This window comes from Myotis daubentonii, chromosome 5 (assembly GCF_963259705.1).
Source record: "Myotis daubentonii chromosome 5, mMyoDau2.1, whole genome shotgun sequence".
Lineage (NCBI taxonomy): Eukaryota > Metazoa > Chordata > Mammalia > Chiroptera > Vespertilionidae > Myotis > Myotis daubentonii.
Genome location: NC_081844.1, coordinates 32,619,076 through 32,627,690, shown reverse-complemented (window position 1 = coordinate 32,627,690; position 8,615 = coordinate 32,619,076).

The following is an 8,615-nucleotide window of genomic DNA, read 5'->3' as shown; positions in this document are numbered from 1 at the left end:
TTATTTTAAAAAATTGTTGCATAGCCCGGCTGGTGTGGCTCAGTGGTTGAGCATCAACCTATGAGTCAGGAGGTCACAGTTCTATTCCTAGTCAGGGCACATGCCTGGGTTGCGGGCTCCATCCTCAGTGGGGGATGTGCGGGTGGCAGCCGATCAGCGTTCCTCTCTCATCGATGTCTCTCTCTCTCTCCCTTCCTCTCTAAAATCAATGAAAATACCTTTAAAAAAATTGTTGCATATATTATTTACCTTATGGACCACGGTCTTTGGAGCCCTCCTTAAATTTTTGCCCCCTGAAGCCAGGGCCTCGGTCACCTCGCCCTCGGCCTCGGCCTTGCCCTTGGCCTGGGTCTCCTCCCAGAAAGCTCTGCATCTGAGGTTCACTCTTTTTGGAAACAAACGCTGGCAAGCATGAGAGTGCATTAAGGACATGCTGGCCTTAAAACGAGACTCTCCGTGTCACTGCCAGGAGGCTGCAAACCGGCGTTCTGGCCTCACCCGCTCTTACGGCTCAGTTCACAAAGTCCTCTTGCTTAGCACCTCCTCAGAAAACCCCCAAATTGTTCCAGACCCTTCCTGGCAGATGGAGACGGAAGGGGAGTCGGGTGGCCCGATGTCCTGATTTCCAGGTTCCAGCTGGAGCCGTTCAGGTGGCCTAGGATGATCCGTCACCGCAGGGGGGGAGTGACGCGCTCAGCGCCGCCGTCACTGCCGAGCTGGATGCGAGTCAGGCCTCTGCCTCCCTCCGGTGACAGGGGACAGAGCATGTCTGACGCTGGGGGCCGGTCAAACCACAGGCTCTGGATGCGAGTCAGGCCTCTGCCTCCCTCCGGTGACAGGGGACAGTGCGTGTCTGACGCTGGGGGCCGGTCAAACCACAGGCTCGAGTGGGGGACGTCAGCGCTAACAACTCACAGTTTTGTTCTGCTCCGTATCTGGATTCCTTCCCTGTATCTTGGTGAACCCTTCAGATCTGAGATCTGGCGCCGATCCGTCTCGAAACGATGGGGACCATTCCTCGGCCTGGGGCCGGCGAGCCCCTCGCCCACTCATATCTCTTATTTTACAGCTGCACATCTACTCTTCAGCTTTGTCTGGGGTGTTCTCATGTATCTCTCAAGCTCAGGTGGTAACTTATCCTCCTATGTGGCTTTCAAAAACATTAATTATGCCTCATCCTGTCAAGGCTTTCTCCTAGCTCCAGGCTGCGGAGCCCGCGGGGGCCCGTGTGCTCTCTCTTATTTCTCTTAATCAGCTATCTTCCCTCTTTCTACTCAGCTTTTGTGTCCCATTCTCTCCTACCCCCGATCTTTGCAAAAAAATAAAAATAAAGCCAATGCTAGAAGAGATTGTGTAGTCTGAGATGAGGGGTGTCCAGGATCTTCCAGATCCTCCCATCCCTTTGCCTCTCTCTTCAGCAAAACACCCACTTGTCTGAGACAGGCTGTCTCCATTCCATCTGAGTGAAAAGAAAAAGGCACATCTGAACGGGCATGTTTGTGTTTCATCTACCCAACACCAAATCTTTATTTGGCTGACTTTTTTTTTTTTTTTTTAAGCACTAAATGAACTTTACATCTGGGTCAGAAGTTTACTTCGATTTAGAAAGATGGGTGTTTGGGGAAATTTGGGTATTACATGGCTGTTACCCTATGACTTGCTAATTGGACCATGACGACTCCAGCTTCTGCTTCTCAACCTGAGATGGAAGATCAAGCAGCCCAGGCGGATGGCTGCTCGAGGTGCGTGGTCCGCTTTTTGCAAAGCTCATAAGCACACGGCCCGTTTCTTCTTTGGCAACATTGTCAGCTTTTCACTCAAGCAGTAGAGGCCTTGTCTAGGCCAACTCTTTGCAAAAACTTTGCAGGACGATGAGAGAAGGTGCAGAGGGCGCATTCCCGCCCTCGAAGAACTCACGGGCACCGCAGAGTTTCTGTAAAATGGGTGCATCCGTGGAGAACTATCGATTCCCAAGCCAGCCCCTGCCACCCACCATCCTACCCTCAGCCTCTGGATGTGACAACGCTAGGGACCGCCTCTGTGTGGGATTGCACAGAGTGTGTCCTTCTGTGGCCGGCTGCTGTCCCTGAGCATAACGTCCTCAAGGGCCGTCCGTGTGGTAGCAGGGTCCGCCCATGTCTTTGGGAGCAGAACCGACGTGGAATGGCTGGGTGGGGTGGGTGCTGAGGGATGAGCTGGGAGGGTGTTGGGGCTGAGAATTGGAACTTGGCGCCAAGGGTGGTGAAGAGCGGGGGAGGAGCAGGAAGTTATGCCGTCATGTGTAGATGGGTCAGCTTTCTCCCTCTGGGCACAACTGACGTTCGGGGCATCCTGGGCACTGTGGGGTGCTGATCAACACCTCCGACCCCCACCCACTCCATGCCAGGAGCACCCCTAATTGTGATAACCAAAGATGTTCCCAGACGTCACCCCTCAACACCCCTAATCCCAGGGTCCCCTGGGAGCAGAAACAGACCCAGATGAGAATCCTGGTTTAGGCAGAGAGCTCTAGTTGTATGAAAAACATTGGTAGGTAGGGACAAGCCTTGAGTTAGCAAGAAAGCCACTAGCCCAGGGAAGGGGTGAGGTTGTGAAAGCTGGCATAGGTGGGTGGAGGCCCTGGAGAGGACGGAGGGAGTAGACTGGCTGGAGGAGGTGACCAGCAAGGAGGGGAAGGAGGAAGGAGTGACAGAACACTCGGGCTTGTCTGGAGTATCAGCGGATGGGAGAAGTGGTACCCGATTGGATGAAGGAGTAGGTGCTGTGATTGGCAGGCCTGGGGGACCGGTGGGTGGGGCACCACATGGGGACACCATGATTCCCAAAGAGGGGAATTCTGGGAAGACAAAAATGGCATTGTCACCCACATGACACAGAAAATTAGTACTAAAGGGACAAACCTGACGAACCAGAGGTAATGAGGCCTGAAGAGTGACCTGCCTCTGGAGTCATAGATGAGTCAGGTTGCAGCTGGAACGTGGACATTCGTCTTCTGATGGCCAGCAGTCCTCCCACGTGACCCAGAGGACAGTGGGGAAGGCATTCTTCCTACAAAGATGCCTGGATCAGCCCCAATCCTCTCTCCAAGGTCAGCACTGCCCACAAGCCTGTACGAGTGTCCTGTTGCTGCTGTGACAAAGTGAGCCTCACAGGGTTATTCCCACGTGCGGGAGGGCTGGTCCTTCTGGAGGCTCCGGGCGCATCGTTTCCGGCCTTTTCCAGCTTCTAGAGGCTCCACACCCCAGGCTCTCGGCTCTTCCTCCATCGTCACAGCCAGCAGCAGAGCCTCTTCCATCTGACCCTCCCTCCTCCGTCTCATGGGGACCCTGTGATGGCACTGGACCCCCTGTAACCCAGGGTCGTCCCCATCTCAGGTTATTGACTTAACTCCACCTGCAAAGCCCCTTGACCATGGGAGTCAGGCGTTCACAGGCCCTGGGGCCAGGATGGGGGTATGTATTCTGCCTGCCGCTCGTGCCGGCAACATGCCGTTTCTGCGGAAGCACCGGAGACACTGTCAGCATTTTTGGATCGAGCCGTCGCTGCCTTTTCTGAGCCTTGCTTGGTTCAAAGGCAGATTCTGTAGCCTGATTTCTACCTGCTCTGCACCAAGCCTGCCAGCTGCGGGATGAGGTTTCCCTGCCCTTCGCGGAGGGCCACGGTGGGGTCGAGCCGGGGCACGAGCACTGGTGTGCAGGGAGCTCTGCCTGCATTTCCTGCGTGGTTCACAGATGCTCGCTGTTGGCTCCCCTCGTTCTGGGCGTTTCTGTGGAGACACAGTTCCAGGGCGTCCCATTGTCCCCGTGGTTCTGAGACTGTGTCCCAGCACCAGCTCTTTCTTCTCGCATTCCAGTTTCCAGCAGTTCTTCTCTTTCTTAAAAATTTTCCTTCCTTTTTGCTTTTTAAATTTTTTTAAAATATATTTTATTGATTTTTCACAGAGAGGAAGGGAGAGAGATAGAGAGTTAGAAACATCGATGAGAGAGAAACATCGATCAGCCGCCTCCTGCACCCCCCCCACTGGGGATGTGCCCGCAACCAAGGTACATGCCCTTGACCGGAATCGAACCCAGGACCCTTCAGTCCGCAGGCCGATGCTCTATCCACTGAGCCAAACCGGTTTCGGCTTCCTTTTTACTTTTTGTAACATGAAATCCACCAACTTCACCATTAAACCCTAACTCCATCTCCCCTGCCCCAGCCCCGACGCCCGCCATCCACTTTCTGTCTGCGGACCTGACGCCTAGGCCTCCTCTGAGTGGATCGCACGGGGTTTGTCCTCCAGGGTCTGGCTTCTCTCTGAGCCTCAGTCCTCAGGCTTCATCCACATGGTGGCCAGGATCAGGCTTCCTTTTTGTTTAAATCCTCACTTGAGGACATTTTCCCCTTGATTTTTAGGGAGAGAAAAGAGAGGGAAAGACAGAGAGAAACATCGATGTGAGAGAAACACATCGCCTGTTGCCTCCTGCATGCGCCCCGACCAGGGCCCGGGCCAGGGAGGAGCCTGCAACCAAGGTACCTGCCCTTGACCGGAATCGAACCCAGGACCCTTCGGTCCGCAGGCCGAGGCTCTACCCACGGAGCCAAACCGGCTGACTGACACCCCAGTGTGTGGATGGGCCCCACTGTGTTACTCACCGATGGGCCGGGGTGCTGCCGCCTCTGGGCTGCTGTGAATGATGTGCTGTGAGCCGGGTGTGCCACTACTCGTTTGAGTCCCACTTCCCGTTCCTTTGGGCATCTACCGGACGTGGAACTGCTGAGTCATATACTAGTAGTGACTCTGTTTAATTTTTGAGGAACCACCACGCTGTTTTCCAGGCAGCTGCCCCACTTCTCATTCCCACAAACAGGGCACCAGGGTTAGGTTTCCCCACATCCTCACCAACATCTGTTATCATCTGGTGTGTGTGTGTGTGTCTCTGTGTGTGTGAGTGTGTATATGTGTGTGTCTGTGTCTGTGTGTGTCTCTGTGTGTGTGTGTGAGTGTGTCTGTGTGTGTCTCTGTGTGTGTGTGTGAGTGTGTCTGTGTGTGTCTCTGTGTGTGTGTGTCTGTGTGTGTGTCTCTGTGTGTGTGAGTGTGTTTGTGTGTGTGTCTGTGTGTGTCTCTGTGTGTGTGTTATAGTAGCTGTCCTAATGGCTATGAAATCTCTCCTCGGTAACTCCTCCTTTGTGAGGAGTTCAGGGCTGACCCTGAGGTCAGAGGTCTGTCTCCATGCTAGTTTCATGCTTCTAAGGCAGCTCCTCAGGCTTCTGCTTCCTGGGTGCCCGGCCTATATAACCCCCTCCCCGTGAGTGTGAGGAGCCACTGCCTGTGACGCCACGGTCCCTCCCCTGATTGGGTCACGTTAGATGAGCAAAGTGGCAGTGTGGCTCCCAGGGTTACGTTCTCTAGGACTCCCCCCAGCTGACAGGGGGCGTGCCCCCCCATGGGCTGGATGAGTCGCCGCCATGTTGTTGGGGGGCCTGGGAGCAGGAGGCCCCAGGCGCTGAAGGCAGCCCCGGCTCAGCAGCCAGAAAGAAAACAGGGACCTCCGTCCCAACATCGCAAGAAAACGCGTTTTGCCAACAGTAGGAGCTCAGAAGTGGACCCTGGACGAGGGTGCAGCTGAGGTAACACCCGGACTGCAGCCTCGTGAGACCCTGAGCAGGGGACTCGGCTTAAACGCCAGGATCCTGCCCCCCCCCCACCCAAACCTTGTGCATTGTTTGGAGCGGCTGCATTTCCGGCAATTTGTCACAGAGCAGCAGCTGACGGACACACTTCCTCTGCATGGCCCTCCCGCCCTCTCTTCGCCATGGCCTTTCCGCAGGCTTCGTTCTGACTGTCCGAACATCTGTTCCTGCCACCGGGCACTTGCTGGGTCCTTGTTTATCCGTCGGAATTCCGCTCCCTCATCGCTCCCTCAGGAAGCCTCCTCGGACCCCCGTCTAGATGGGAGCGCGGCGCCCCATCGATAGATCTGTTTTTGAGCCTTTATTGTTGCTGTAATTTTAAATTATTTCGGCCTCTGCCAGGAAGGTCCAAGCTCTGTGGGCTCAGAGAACCACATCTGCCGCATTCAGGGTGGGGCACCCAGCACCGGGCAACCAGGTCGGGCGTATCAGACAGATGGAGAGCCGAATGAATGGCGCTTCTATAGTCAATGCTAAATGGCAGGCGGGCCCTCCCGTGCCCTAATGATGGTGATGACAAGACAACTTGGAGAACACAGGAATCCTTAGAAAACCCACGGCGTGGGGGCAGCAGGGGCAGCCGGGGCTGAATGAGCTTAGTGTGTGTGCTGGGGGCGGGGGGCGTCAGTGAGCTCACACACTAAATTGGAGTTTCCAGCCTTAATCACCGAAGTGAATCTTGGTGTCTTTGTCCCCAAAACATTTCATCAAGCGATTCTTAGAGATTCCTGGCTCCTCGGAAGGCAATTCAGCTCAAGTGTGAGAATAAAGGGGTGAGTGTTATGCAGCCTCGCTCCCCGCCCGCCCCGCGCCCCGCCGCCCCCACGCATCTCCCCTTTCTCATCAGCTCCGGGCAGAAGCCCTCATTACAGAAGGTCCTCTGCGTCACTCAACATCTACCAACTCAAATGTGAATCTCGTGTAAATGTTCCCGTCACAGCAACATTCTAGAATCATGTCTGACCAAACGACAGGCCTAGCAAAGTGGACACACAGAATCGAGCATCCCAGGGACACACTCAGGCTGTAGCGTGTGTGTGGTTCCTCTGAAGTGCACATTGAATGGGGTGTCCCGTGTCTTATCTGACACCCAGGGCCGCTCTTCATCCCCAGGGGCCTCCAAAGCGACTCCATGGCCTTCAGGGAGGCCCCCAGCCGAGTGGCACCTTCACGGAACCCTGTCTGGGAACATAGCATGGGATTGTCACCCAGCTTTCTTCTCTGTGGTTTTCTGACGGGGTTGGGGGGGGGACGGTGTGTGTGTCAGAGTCCCGGGATGGTCCTCTCCACCCACACGGTGCAGGCAGCCTCCGGGGGCCAAGCCGAAGGGAGGTCATGAGAGCCCCCTCTGCAGGAGGCGTGCTGGCGATTCAGCCCCTCTGGCAAGGAGGGCTCCTCTGGGGGCTGGGAATGCAGTGGGTTTGGAGGAGAGGTCCGCTCAGGTCTGGGGAACCTCAGAGAATTACCTGGTGTGTGTATGGGGGGGGCGGGGGGGGGCGCTATGTCTTAAGGCTCTGTCTTAGGGCTCTTCTAGTCTTGAGTGGCAGAAACCACCTGCCTTAAGTGAAAAAGAGACTTTGTTGGCTCTTGACAAAAAGTTTCAGAGGCAAAGGTGAGAGGGCTCAGCCTGTCACCCTCTCTCAGCTCTGCTTTCTGGGAACGGAGCCCCCGGAGCCCCCAGGAGGACCACAGCCCTCTATTTGGAGACTTCTGACCTCCAGCGCTGCGAGATAATAGATCCATATTCCTTTAAGCCTCTGGGTTTAAGCTCACACGTATTCCTTCCAGCAATGGACTCCAACGACCTCCAGAGAGCCTGCATGCACAGCCCACATTTCTCTCCTTTAAATATCCTATATAATAAAAGGATAATATGTAAATTGACCCTAACAGCAGAACGGCTGGGAATGACTGGTCACTATGACACACTGACCACCAGGGGGCAGACACTCAATGCAGGAGCTGCCCCCTGGTGGTCAGTGCGCTCCCACAGGGGGAGCTCTGCTCAGCCACAAGCCAGGCTGCCGGCTGCCAGCACAGTGGTGGTGGCGGGAGCCTCTCCTACCTCCTCAGCAGCACTAAGAATGTCCGACTGCAGCTTAGGCCTGCTCCCCGCTGGCAAGTGGACATCCCCTGAGGTCTGCCGGGCTGCCAGAGGGATGTCTGATTGCCAGCTTAGGCCCAATCCCCCAGGGAGCAGGCCTAAGCCAGCAGGTGGACATCCCCCTAGGGGTCCCAGACTGTGAGAGGTCATAGGCTGGGCTGAGGGACCCCCCGAGTACACAAATTTTTGTGCACCAGGCCTCTAGTGTATATATGCATATATATATATATATATATATATATATATATTATATTATATTATATTTATATATTTATATGTGCACACCCTGAGGTGGGCGGGCACATATGTATATATTTGCATATTTATTGATTTCAGAGAGGAGGGGAGTGGGAGAGAGAGCTAGAAACATCAATGATGAGAGAGAATTATTGATCGATTGCCTCCTGCATGCCCCCTACTGGGGATTGAGCCTGCAACCCGGGCATGTGCCTTCCCCGGGAATTGAACCGTGACCTCCTGGTTCATAAGTTAATGCTCAACCACTGAGCCACCCCAGCCGGGCTTTCTCTCCTTTTTAAAAAATTTATCTATATTGTTGAAAATATTACCTATATCCCCCCCTCCCCGCTTTGCCACATCTAATATTTGAATGAGATTAACATTTAAATAGGTTGAGTAATGCAGAAACCTGTAATGTGGCCTTCTGCACGGCCAGCACGTTGAGTCCATGTTTTAGGACTTTTTTAACTAGAGTCTGCTGGTGCCTAGCGCACTGTTGACGGCTGCCACATCTGCCAAGATGGCTCAGGGGAAGAGAAACACCCTCCAGCGCTGATATCTTTCTGCCCCTTTTTTCCGCTGGCATCAGGTGTCT